Source organism: Thermobia domestica, chromosome 6, assembly GCF_964235325.1.
Source record: "Thermobia domestica chromosome 6, izTheDome1.hap1.1, whole genome shotgun sequence".
NCBI lineage: Eukaryota > Metazoa > Arthropoda > Insecta > Zygentoma > Lepismatidae > Thermobia > Thermobia domestica.
Window position 1 is genome coordinate 309,466,233 of NC_137459.1, and position 12,722 is coordinate 309,478,954.

General features: G+C 35.2%; 1 protein-coding gene across 1 annotated transcript in view; it reads left to right on the forward strand.

Moving 5' to 3' along the window:
- The first annotated feature begins 6,863 nt into the window (after positions 1-6,863).
- LOC145687806 (prolyl 4-hydroxylase subunit alpha-1-like) overlaps positions 6,864-12,722 on the forward strand; it is a 566,529-nt gene continuing 560,670 nt past the window's right edge. Inside the window, exon 1 of the mRNA XM_081761230.1 lies at positions 6,864-7,001. The gene's annotated coding sequence lies outside the window, so the exon portion shown is untranslated. The remainder of the gene's footprint in view (positions 7,002-12,722) is intronic.

Here is a 12,722-nt window from a genome sequence, read left to right on the forward strand (position 1 = left end):
TTGGACAGTGGCAATTGATTAATATCAATACCAAAATGTTAACCATACTTTTACGTAACACAAATATCATCTCTCTATGACTTACCGTTTCCATGGTATTGGTCAAAAAATGACAAATTTCTAGATATTTAAAGAGCTATAGCTTGGAAACCGTAAGTTGTAGAGAGACGATATTAATGTTGATCAATATCTAAGAGGGTAATAAATATTTTGGCATCAAATAGTAACATGTCACCACTGTCCAAGTGGCCACTGGTTTGACGAATGACCATTTGGCCAATGGCAACCAATTAATATCGGTACGAAAATGTTTAGCATTGCATTATGTACTAGTTAACACCAATAGCACCTCTCTATGACTTACCGTTTTTGTGATATTGGCCAAAATGGCCAATTTGTAGATATTTAATAAGCCATAGCTCGGGAATCTTAAGTTGTACAGAGATGATATTAGTGTTGATTAATACCTAAGAGGATGATAAATATGTTGGTACTAAAAAGTAACCGATGGCCTATGTCCAACTGGCCACTGGATTGGCCGAGGGTCAGTTGGCCAGTGGCCATCAATTAATATCGGTACGAAAATGTTTAACATTCTATTGGGGATTGATTTGCACCAATATCTTCTTTGTATGACTTACCGTTCCCATGATATTGGCCAAAAGATAGTTCCGATTTCTGGAGATTTAAGGAACTAAATCTCTGGAACCATAAGTCTCGTGCAGAGATCATATTGGTGTTCATCAATACCGAAGAGGATGGTGAACACTTTGGTACCAAATAGCAACCGGTGGCTACTGATTAGCTGTCAACTGGCCAACTTGCCACCGTTCCCCAGATATTGTCCAAAACACTTCGAATTTCTAGATATTTAAGCAGCCATATCTTGAGAACTGTAAGTTATAGAGAGATGATATTTTGCGAATTTTTGCGAGAAAGGGAAGAAGGTGCAGATAAAATGATTTACTTTAACATCTAGTTATCCTTCCCACTCCATCTCTCAATTCTTTTTAAGTTAGTTCTGGCAATGCTTTTGGAGAATTCTCAACTGATTGTTACTGAATTCTCTGTGTGTCTGTATGTCTATCCGTCTGCCTGTTTTTTTGTGATCTTTTTTCAATTTTTAACCCTGCATTCGATAGAGCATCAAAAACTATCAGATAAAGTGATTAAATGTTTCGCGGTGATTTGCATGTCGATCAATATTAAGAGGACGGTGAACATTTTATTACCAAACAGTAATCGGGGGCCACTGCTTTGCCCAATGGCCAGTTGGCCAGTGGCCACCAACTAATATCGGTGCCAAAATGTTTACTATCCCCTTAGGTATTGATTAACACCAATGTCATCTCTCTATGACTTACCGTTCCCGTGATATTGGCCAAAAATTGATCAACTTCTGAGGATGATAAATATTTTGGTACTAAAAAGCAACCGGTGGCCTCTGTCCAACTGGCCACTGGTTTGGCCAAGGGAAAGTTTGCCAGTGGCCATCAATTAATATCGGTACAAAAATCTTTGCCGTTCTATTAGGGATTGATTAACACCAACATCATCTCTCTATGACTTACCGTTTCCGTGATATTGACCAAAAGGTAGTTCCGATTTCGTTAGATTTAAGGAGCCAAATCTCAGGAGCCGTAGGTCACACAGAGATGATATTGGTGTTGATTACCTAAGAGGATGGTGAACATTTTTATATCAAATAGTTACCACTGGCCACTGATTAGCTGTCTACTGGCTAACTGGCCACCGTTCCCCAGATATTGGCCAAAAAGGTTCGAACACTGGCTTTTGACTGATAGGCAACTGTATTATCCGGTAATACATTATCAAAATCGCTGCCTGGAGTACTGGCGTTTCTGTCATAAAGGGGTTAATTTTTTATTTACGTTTATGCAAAAATACCACAAGGTAGATCTCGCAAGGTAGATCTATCCAATGGCGATTATAACTCAAACTTGCCATTTTTTGAGTTGTAATAGTCTTCCACCGGGTGTGCGATATATATATACGTTTAAGGGGATCGTTGTAAGTGGGCTCATCGTGTAGACTAATCTAATTAGAATTATTTCTCCAGAGGTATAAAAAAATCTAGAGAACAAGCTGGAATTAGTTGGCATCTTAACCGTGAAAGAGTCAATCAGTTTGGAATGTAACCTCTCCATTAATGGATTACAATATCATAATAAGTGACCTTCTTCAGACAGTCCTGTGAAACCATTGTGAATATCTTAATTATGATGAACAAGCGTGAATTAATTCATGTGAATCGACGTTGAAAGACCAGAAGCCGGTAGACGTATACAACATCAGAGATATGCAACAGTGCTCTTGTGATGCTGGCACGGGAAATGCACAATAATTATGGAATACAAAGAGACAATCAACCGGCACCAAATTTCTTTTTCTCTACTTTCAAAGAAACAGTAATCATTAAAATGTGCTCTAGCATGAGCTGTAACGTACATGCAGGTGTGTATTGGAGTAGCATTCTCCTTGCAATCTAGAGTGCAATGCTGTATTTGTTTTCCAATTCTTGTCGATTTTTTCTGCTTTATTTGCCACCATATACAATTGAATTGTTGAGTACGGACCGTGGAAGTGTCATTTTTATACGATCCAAAAATGAAAACAGTCCTATATGTCGGATACATATTGACTAATTTAGTTTTGTTTGTCACTTCTCTCAAATTAGCTTCGATGGAGATGACCGGTTTTCGAACTCAACGATTCAACTGATGAAAATAAAATCTCTAACTGCTTTGGGAAATTACCCATCCTACCTTATTTACAAAATTGCGTGGAAGGACGGGAGACACGGTGACTCAGTGGTGGAGCGTTTACCTCTGGTGCATGGGGTCCCTGGTTTGATCCCCGGTGAAGCAAATGGACAACATCGTACCCGTGTGTTTTCTCGGGATACTTCCGTTTTCTCCCACATTCTAATTCTCTTTCACTTGCCTTATTCGCTGCATCTCATACTCTAAACGGGTTTAACTGAAATTTTTCATTTTCATTTCACTTTGCGAACTGATTAATTCTAGATTGTTGTGCAGGTTAGGATGTAGTTATCACACCATTTAGTATTTTAACAAAATTGGGTGTTTTTAACTTTAAAAGTGTTAGAGAAGTAGTTTCCTATATATCTAGCTTATTTCTCGATAACAGTCCTTTTAATTGGGAAGAGGGATATTAAAAGGAAGGAAGTTAAACGAAAATTATTTATTTTCCTGTGAATATTCCGATTCTGAATAAAAATTTGCCACTTAGCATTTTTTAGAAATAAGTTCAGATCTAGATACACAGAGAAAAATCCGCTCTCCGGACAGCGGCATATTATACAAATATAAAGTGTCCTCTTGCTTACTATAGAAATCAGTACGGAGCATACGTTATCCGTGTGCTACATAGGCACTGCCCTTAGATGTTACATCATGCCGTTGCAGGATGTCTGACATCTAACAGTTTTCCGTATATCACATGCATATACTTATGTTATCTTTGTCGGCTATATGTTATATACGTCCATTTGAATGTGAGATCCTGACCGCCTACATTGTTTCATTCAGAAAGTACGTATAGATGGAACGCTTATACAGAAAGTATTATAAAACATGCGTTTTCAGTTATACGTCTGCTGTACGTTAAGTCCAAAAACTACAGGAATTACGCATGTAACCTATCTTTTTAAGTACGCCACCTACATTTTTTTTTTCTCAGTGTAGACTATTGCCTGTCTATTTTCAAAGTTTATCACCAAGTCTTTACATTACGTGGATGTACGATTTAACGTGGAAATCAAACCATATTAACGAATTCCTAGCAGGAATAGAGCACGAAATGTAAAGAGTGTTATGCACAGTGGCGGCTTTAGGGGGTAGGCCGGGTAGGAAAGGAACTACCCAAAAATTTTGAAAAATATATAAATGCTAAAAGATACAATAAAGAGTAAATATATTTTCCTCTATTTATATTAATTGTAGATAGTTATTTAACAAATAGCATGAACCATTACTGCAAAAGTAATTTCCTACTGGCATTAATCAATCAAATGTGTAGATGTATCCATAAGCTAGAGAGCGGGCCTGCCCAAAATTAAAATCCTAAAGCCGCCCCTGGTTATGCATTAATGCACGAATTAAGCTAATTACTAGAAGTTGTTCAAAGCATACGCGTTAAGTTCACTGAGTTTGCTGTTCCACTTGGTGTAGTGGCTATTGCGTATGACTTTATTACGCAGATCCCGAGTTCGATTCTCAGCGGAAGAGCATTGAACACACTGCTGTGGTTCCAGGATTTCTTCTAGAAAATTTTGTCTGGGAAGGGGATAATAAGGTGGTTGCACTGAGACACTATTTTTGAAAGGCAGTATTTTGCACAAGAGAGACATATAATGGCATTTCCATTTGGCACAGCTCCGGAGGTGGTTGACCAAATCAAGGGGTGGAACCCCCAGGAAATATTCCTGAAAGTAACACGAGGTGGTTTGTATTTCACATTAAACAGAAGGTCCACGTCTCATAGCCTCGGTACTGAAAAGGATCATTAAACTGCAACAAAAAACAAATAAAACCAGTTTTACAACTATGTAAAATCAATAACCAATATAATGAAAATTATATTCTGATAATATCCTTGACTTAAGACTTATGCACGCGTAGGTGAACACTTGATCTTATTGGGGTTTTCTTTTGGGGTTTCCTCACCGGGCAAATTATTAAATAGTACATTAAACTTATAGATGCTGGCGTTCGAAATGTTACTTCTACCTTCCTGTTAATAAGTGCTTCTAATAGGAAAGAAGATCCTTACTTTCTTCCTTTGTCATCACTTCGAAAGCACTATAGATACAGTTTTTTGTAAACTTTCGACCAAGATTGGGGAGGAGAAAGTATGGCAATTGTAAAAAAGGAAATGAATTAGATATTTCAACCCATTTATGCGTTTCATGGACCCTACATACCGAAAATGTTTTCTTTTAAATGTTCGTCTGTCCGTTCCGATGTAAATATGTTCACTTGCCTAGAGATTGTATACCGTTCAACGTATCCGCACAAAATTTTAAACTTTTGTAAGTTTTTATAAGATTCTCTAGTGTCATTTTTTGAACTTCCTACCCCGAAAATTAAGGGTAGTTTACAGAAGGGAGAAAATCGAAAACTACTATTTCTCGGAAACGGCTCCAACGATTTTGTTTAATTTTCATACATCAATGTTTATTAGCAAACCTATAGTGTAGTATAATCATTTCTCTAAGAAACATTCAGAAGGGATAGTTTGCTTCTAGGGGTGAATTCTTGAACGATTTTCTAAAAAGAAAATAAAAAGAAAAAATGACTCAAGGAATGTTGTTTATATTTCATAAATAAGTATTCCGTTAGTAATCTGACAATATTGTATAATTCACATGTCCTGAAAATATTCACAAGGGGTAGTTTACTCGTGGGGTAAGTTTTTTTTTTCGGGAAGTTCTTTTCAAAAACATCTCAAGCGAGTTTATTCATATTTCAAAAGTAAATACTCTATTTCATTTGTAAGCTGACAATATGGCATAACTCGTTTGTCCTGAAAATATAACCAAGTGGTAGTTTACTCTTGGGGGTGAGCTATTTCCGGGCGATTTTCTAAAAAAAATAGCTCAGGCGATTTTGCTCATATTTCACAAATAAATATTTTATTACTAATCAGACAGTATGCCATAAATCATTTGCTCTAAAAAATACACGAAAGGTAGTTTACTTTTTGGTGAGTTTCTTTTTTATTTCTGGGCGGTTTACCCGAAAGTGATTCAGGCGATTTTGTTCATATTTCATAAATACATATATAGTTACTAACCTATGAATATGGCAAAATTCACTTGTCCAGAAAATACTCAAAAGGGGTAGTATAGGCCTACCCTAGGGGTGAGCTCATTCCAGGTGATTTTCTCAAAAACGTCTGTCATTTAAGTTCATATTTGTTAGACAAGTGTTTCATTAGTAACCTCACAATACACGAAACGTCATTTCTCATGAAGCAATTAACAAGAGGTAGTTTACGCTTAGGGACGGGTTCATTTTCAGATTTTTTTTCAAAAGCAACTCAGATGATTTTCTTAATATTTCAGAAAATAAATATTTCATTAATAACCCATAATGTCGTATAAGTTATTTCTTATAAAATATCCACAAAGGATAGTTGACTTTTAGGGATGAGTTTTCTACGGGCGAAGTTTGCTTCGAAAACGCCTATAAGTTTGTTCGTATTTCACTAACAAATGTTTGTGAGCTTCCTCTTGGCTAAGCGGTTAGCATATGAGTGTTTGGCGTTTAAGACCCGGGTCCGACTCCCGGCGGGAGCTCATGTGGTTCGGATTCCACGTTAAACGGTAGGTTATATAACCTCGCTGCTGAAAGGGACGCTAAACTCAAAATCAAATCACAATCAAAATAAAAAATGTTTCAGTCATAACTGTAGCATAAAGTAATTTAGTGTAAGAAATTGGAGTTGAGTTGAATTTCAGTTTAGCGTCCCTTTCAGCAGCGAGGCTATGTGAGACGTGGACCTACTGATTAACGTGGAATCCGAACCACATGAGCTTCCGCCGGGAGTCGGACCCGGGTCTTAAACGCCAAACATGTCATGGGTCATGGGTCTCGAACATGGGTCTCCCGCTGTAAAAAATTGGAGAAAGAAAGTTCAGTGTGGTGGGCTGTACCTGTACCTTTATTTGGTTTGGTTTGAGCTGGTATGTATTTATTGTCTTCTTGTTTCGTGATTACTGGCGTGAGTCGCATTTCAAGACTTTTGCAGATCGTTTGGGCTGGAACAATTGATAAAACGCTTGCTCCAGGGCCACACAGGTGAGCAGACTCGACAGCCAGGTAACACGTCCGTCAGTTATTTGCTTTCCACTTCTCAGCGCGCTCGGCTTCGTATTCTCTTGTGTTTTCTTTTCCTGGCGAACCACAACGAATTGTTTACATTTGTTAACATCACATGGTTGTCTAACACGCGAAGTAAGTAACAGCTCGTTTATGCTAATGTTTATTTTCTTTATGTTGTATTGGCAACGTAAAATAACGTTTTTAAGTAATTTTTTTTAGAAGCATTGGTTGAATTGCAAATTACCTATTAAAATCGTTCTTTTAAGGAAAATATATTTTTATAATATCGACTTTTTTCTTTTGGAATCTAATTTCGTTGTTGGTTAAAAGCGATAAACAAAACTCAAACATTTTTTATAGAATGCATCTGTTTCATTGATGGGTCGATTATTTTTGTGTGGTTGTGCATTTACATAATTATCGTTCAGACGTTGATACTAGAAGTGCAAAGAAACGTTAGAAAAGTGACTGAAGATGTTTGAATGGTTGATTTAGAGGTTAGCGTCTTGCTGAGCACCAAGGTTTTATAAAACGTGGAACTACAGCTTAATGTGAATCCGAACCTCATGAACTACCACTTACAATCGAACCCGGATCTCCCGCGCTGAGGACGAAGTGCCTTGAATTACATGACCTGATTACTTAATTGTGATAAATTTGAAAGAAAGTATTAAATATGGCTAAAACTGAAAGACGAAGCAATTCCCAACTTCATGTTAACAAGTTTCTAATTTAATTCATAATTGGATCATTTAAACATTTAAAAGTATATATATATATATATATATATATATATATATATATATATATATATATATATATATATATATATATATATATATTTAACCAGAGATGCGCCTATAACTTCTTAACCTTCCTAATGCTAAGATATGAAATTTACGTGTCGTAAACGAGTAAAAGTATCGTTTGACAGTTATGATATATCACATTTTCAGTATCTCAGCAACTTGAACAAACAAATTTTTGACAGTTATCACACTTTACTTTCGTCTTCCTATCTGACTTCCTATGTAAATTCAAACAAATGTATTGATTTTCATAGCAAAATTGATTGGATTATGACAAATGTAATTAATTGATTATGAACTAAAATATATTTATGAAGTAATAAATTGGCAACTTTCAAATATTCAGCTTTTCAAATATTTTAATTGTAAATGTCTACGCCCAGTTGGACCTCGCTTATCATTAAGGAGGTCAACTAAGTATATGCTTATCCCTCGTAATGGAAGTCAATAATTTTGTTTGTGATGCTGTTTTAAAATATCCTTCATAAAATTTGATTGGTACCTAAAATATTCGAAATTAGTTGATAAGTGCTACTCGAGTCGTCGTCTTGGTTCCATCAATTGCTACGTTGTAGTTTAGGAAAGAATGGAACACGGAAATAATTAACTAATGGGATCATGTGATCCCACTGTCTTCTCCTCCAAATAACATATATGCATAAACAATAGTGTTTTTATAAATATTTTGCACATTTTAAATTTAGACAAATTGCCATGTGTATATATAACTTATGTAGCTTTACAAAATAAAAAAAAGAAAACTTCCTAGGTTAACTTATTCAAATCTTTGTCTATCAACATACACGAAATTATGATAGTCTTATTGATTTAATTTTTTAACTACGGTCGAAATTTTTAAATAAAATTTGTTTCCGCACCTAACTCATTTTGGTGAACCTACTGTCTCGTTTTAAAGTTATATTTTCTGTAATAACATTTTATTTGTCCAATATTTTTGAGTGACATGATAAAGCAGACTATAGTAATCTCGTTCACTACATTTCTTTCTACGAGTTATCAAACAAGAAAAAGCTTTAATATGGATTTATCCACTCTAAAATTATTTACGGAAAGAAACTTGTGAGGAAATACTTTTATTGTCACCAGCAAAAATTAGGATTCATACTTTGTATGTGTGTGTGTGTGTTTTTTTTTTTTAATAATCTTGCAAGCTAGTTGACCAACTGGAGTACAATTGAACATCCATAATAATTTAGTGCAGTGATCGCCAAACCGTCGGTCAGGAACTACTAATAGCTCACGGGGACATTTTCGGTAGATAGCGTTAACCCTCCGGTTGGCTAACCTTTATTCCTCCACTTGGTAGGCAATAAACAAAAGTGAGATTTTTTTAAAAAAAAGTTTGTAGTTTCTTTGGTTGGTAGCTCACAGCAGGATTTAAAAACGGTACGGTAGCTCAGAAGCTTCATAAGTTTAGCCACCACTGGTCTAGTGGCTAGTGACGCGCCTTTTGTGCACGGGGTTACAATGGAAGATCCTTGAAATTGAAATACAATGTGGTGGTTAGAATTCCGCCTTAAACCGTAGGCAGACGTTTCATATAGTTTTGATGCTGAAAATAGATGCTAAACTCCAATCTACTAACCAACCGTAATAAGTTTCCAGTTTTGTGAAGAGAATTACGTTGCTTCAAACAAAACTCAAGCAACTTTGATTGATGAGTTCTGATTTATTAACAGAGGAACACGGGAGATTCTCATATGTATTTTTGCCGGTGAGTGTACCTATATGATGTTCTTAAACAGAACTCCGGATGTGGAACTTGGATGTCATGATCATAAAATGGATAAGATAAACCTTACCCAATGTGTTGTAAAATTTCAAAATGAATAGAAAGATCCAGGTTTGGACCGCCAAATTTGTAAAATTTGAAATGAATAAAAAAAGCAATTTCTGTTCGGGTCGCGAAGTTCGTAAACTTGAAAATAATAGAGAGATGTCTTGGTGGTGATCGTTTGTAGCGCCAAATTTTGTAAGAGTTAAAATAATATTGAGATTGCGGGTTTCGGGTTCACATTCCATCTGTTGTTATTTATCCCCTGTGCACCACCGTTAAAGTCTCCGTTCCCCGAACTAAAATGGTTTGTGACTCGACAAGGACTGATTTCACGGTTTGGAAATCCTATCTCCCCACGGTGTCCAAGGGCTTTAGGGGAACAAGATCCCTCTAAAACCATGTAAGCAAATGAAAATTGATTTTATTTTCACCTATATTCACATGCTGCAACGCTGAAAGAGAATTTTGTTCTAATCTTTGGTTTGTGTGGATGAACTAGACTGACTTTCACTTTCCATGTGGACTGAATAATAATAATAATAATAATAATAATAATAATAATAATAATAATAATAATAATAATAATAATATGAAATCTTTAAGTTTAACGTCCCACGGTTATGCCGGTTAGGCTAAAGGAGACGGTGATAATGAGAAATGAGTGAAATGGTGGAATGAAGAAAGTGGGAGGAAACGGGAGAACCCCGAGAAAACCCACGAGCACGGTGTTTGTCCACCACAAAGTCCACACGGCGCGAGCTGGGATCGAACCAGGGACCCCAAGCATTGGAGGTGAACGCTCTACCACTGAGCCACCGCGCCCCCCTAATAATAATAATAATAATAATAATAATAATAATAATAATAATAATAATAATAATAATAATAATAATAATAATAATACCAGAAAATAAACGAATATATCTAGAATTTAAAAAATTTAATTGAAAGTCCTGACAATCAGTCTAATCCCCACTAGAATCGAGAAATTGCTTATATTTCCTCATTAGCCTAACAGATCTTTTGGAAACTAAGGTTATGCTCAAGGTTAGGAATACAACTTGTTTATGAAAGAAAAAGCTTACGAATTGGGGGTTAACAATGTAATAAAAGTTTTAATGAGTAAACGAGAACAACAAAAACAAATGTATTTCTTTTTTTTTAAAAAAAAAGTTAAGTAGGCCTAAAATTAACATTGAATTTGGAGTTCTATGACAACAAATATTAATAATAAGGCATAAGGCCTCTAACACAGGAAGAAATCAATTCAAGTAAATTACATCTTGGTTTTCTTTCTTGACCTATGTATTGAATGAATTGTTATCCTTAACCTGACACACATAAGCAAAATTTGGAACTGATACTTAGGTGTCGTCCGATTTGCGACAGTCTTATTAGCAATAGGAACTATTAACTGTCTTATGAGCGACCGATTCAATCTTTAACTACCTTTGAATCACCGATTCGTTCATACTAAGATAATGGAAGAAGATAAGGTTATTTCTTCTTTAACTTGTTTCATGCTAATGTGATTTAGAACCTAACAAAATGTAATATGAAAAATTCCGCTCTGCCTGAATTTAATACGTGAGAATGCTCTCATTACATTAACAATCTTTTATACGTTTTTCCTAATATTATATTTTTGAATTAATTTTTATGAATACGTGGACTATATCAAGGAGAAAACTAACTATTTAGAGTAGCTCTGCCTTTGTCAATGATTCTGATATAATTAAAAATTGCATGTTAAAATAATACGGAGCATAAGTTTAGATTGAATATGTTTATGGCATAAGAAAGAAATCAGAAAGAAGTAGGGGCGCCCAAAGAAAATTTTCTAGGGAGGGGCATCTCCATGGTTGCTGTATCACGTCTGGTATAGCCGTATTTAATATACGTGATTTGCTATATTACGTATACATTTCCGTGAGCCAGGGAGACGACCCCTGCTTTCCCATCGGGCGCCCATGGAAAGAGGGTTCACCACTTGAGGATACCAAAGAAATCTAAAAACACGGTTTATTCGAAGAAATTATTACACAAGTTACAGATCTCTCGAAGGACTAAACAGTTCGTCTAGTTATAAGGGATTATTTCAGATTGCTATACGACAAACTTTTATGTATAAGTCAAAACAATTGAGGAAAGCAAAATAAGCAATTAGTTTACGTTTTAGTAGCTTACAATAGGGAGGAAGGTAGTTTAAAGGGTTTGTTTACCTTTTGGATTGTTTAGAGTAAACTGTATTGTAATTGGTGGAATTGGTTGAGAAAGCCAATCAGATGTAAGGGATCTCACAAGCTGTCATTTACTATTGACTTTTTTTTCATTTTATTCAGTGTCTTAGGAAGTCTAAAAAGTAAATAGTTGGCGAAACTGATACACGTCTAACTTTTTCAAAATAAAATATATTACTGTGCTTAGGGAATAATTAGATTTGAATCAAATTAAGTAGAGAAAACATAACTTTTGAAGAAAAGGGATATTACAACTGAATTTTCAATAATTACATAGGAATATTTATTTATTTATTTATTTATTTATTTAACAAACACCAGATACAGCTCAGAGGCCATTTTGCACTGGATATCTTTTCTTGGAAATATCCCTTTATCTCGTCAAGTTATTTGATATGTTTTATGTCAAATCTAACTCAAAATAAGTGTTATTTGCACTCACAGTAGAGGAAAAATATATTTGACGAACAGTATCACTGGCACGTACGTATTTCATACCAAGGTTGTTCGGGCGCTATTAACGCCAGAGGCAACATATTTTACGAGATGGAATCATATCATCTTCCATCATCTCCAATGTAATGAATCGGTCGCTCATAGGACAGATAATAGTTCCTGTCGCTAATAGGACTGTCGTTTCTGGGACTAATTCGATATTTATAACCAGCGCTAGATGCAATTTTGCATTGTTTATCTTTCATATAGAGCTTTCATAATTATATATATATATATATATATATATATATATATATATATATATATATATATATATCATACCAAACTGGTTAAATTACAATCTTGCATATGAAAATACCTATTCATTTGACATCGTATACTGAAGATATAGTTTACGTTGATCAGCTGATATGTTCTGAATATGACCTTTCCAAAACTACGAATTTAAGATGATATATTGCTTGACGGAATTTGAGTATAACTACCTACATCTTAGTTGGGTGAAAACTAAATATTGGGATTATTTAAAATAAGTTGAAACGAGTCGAAG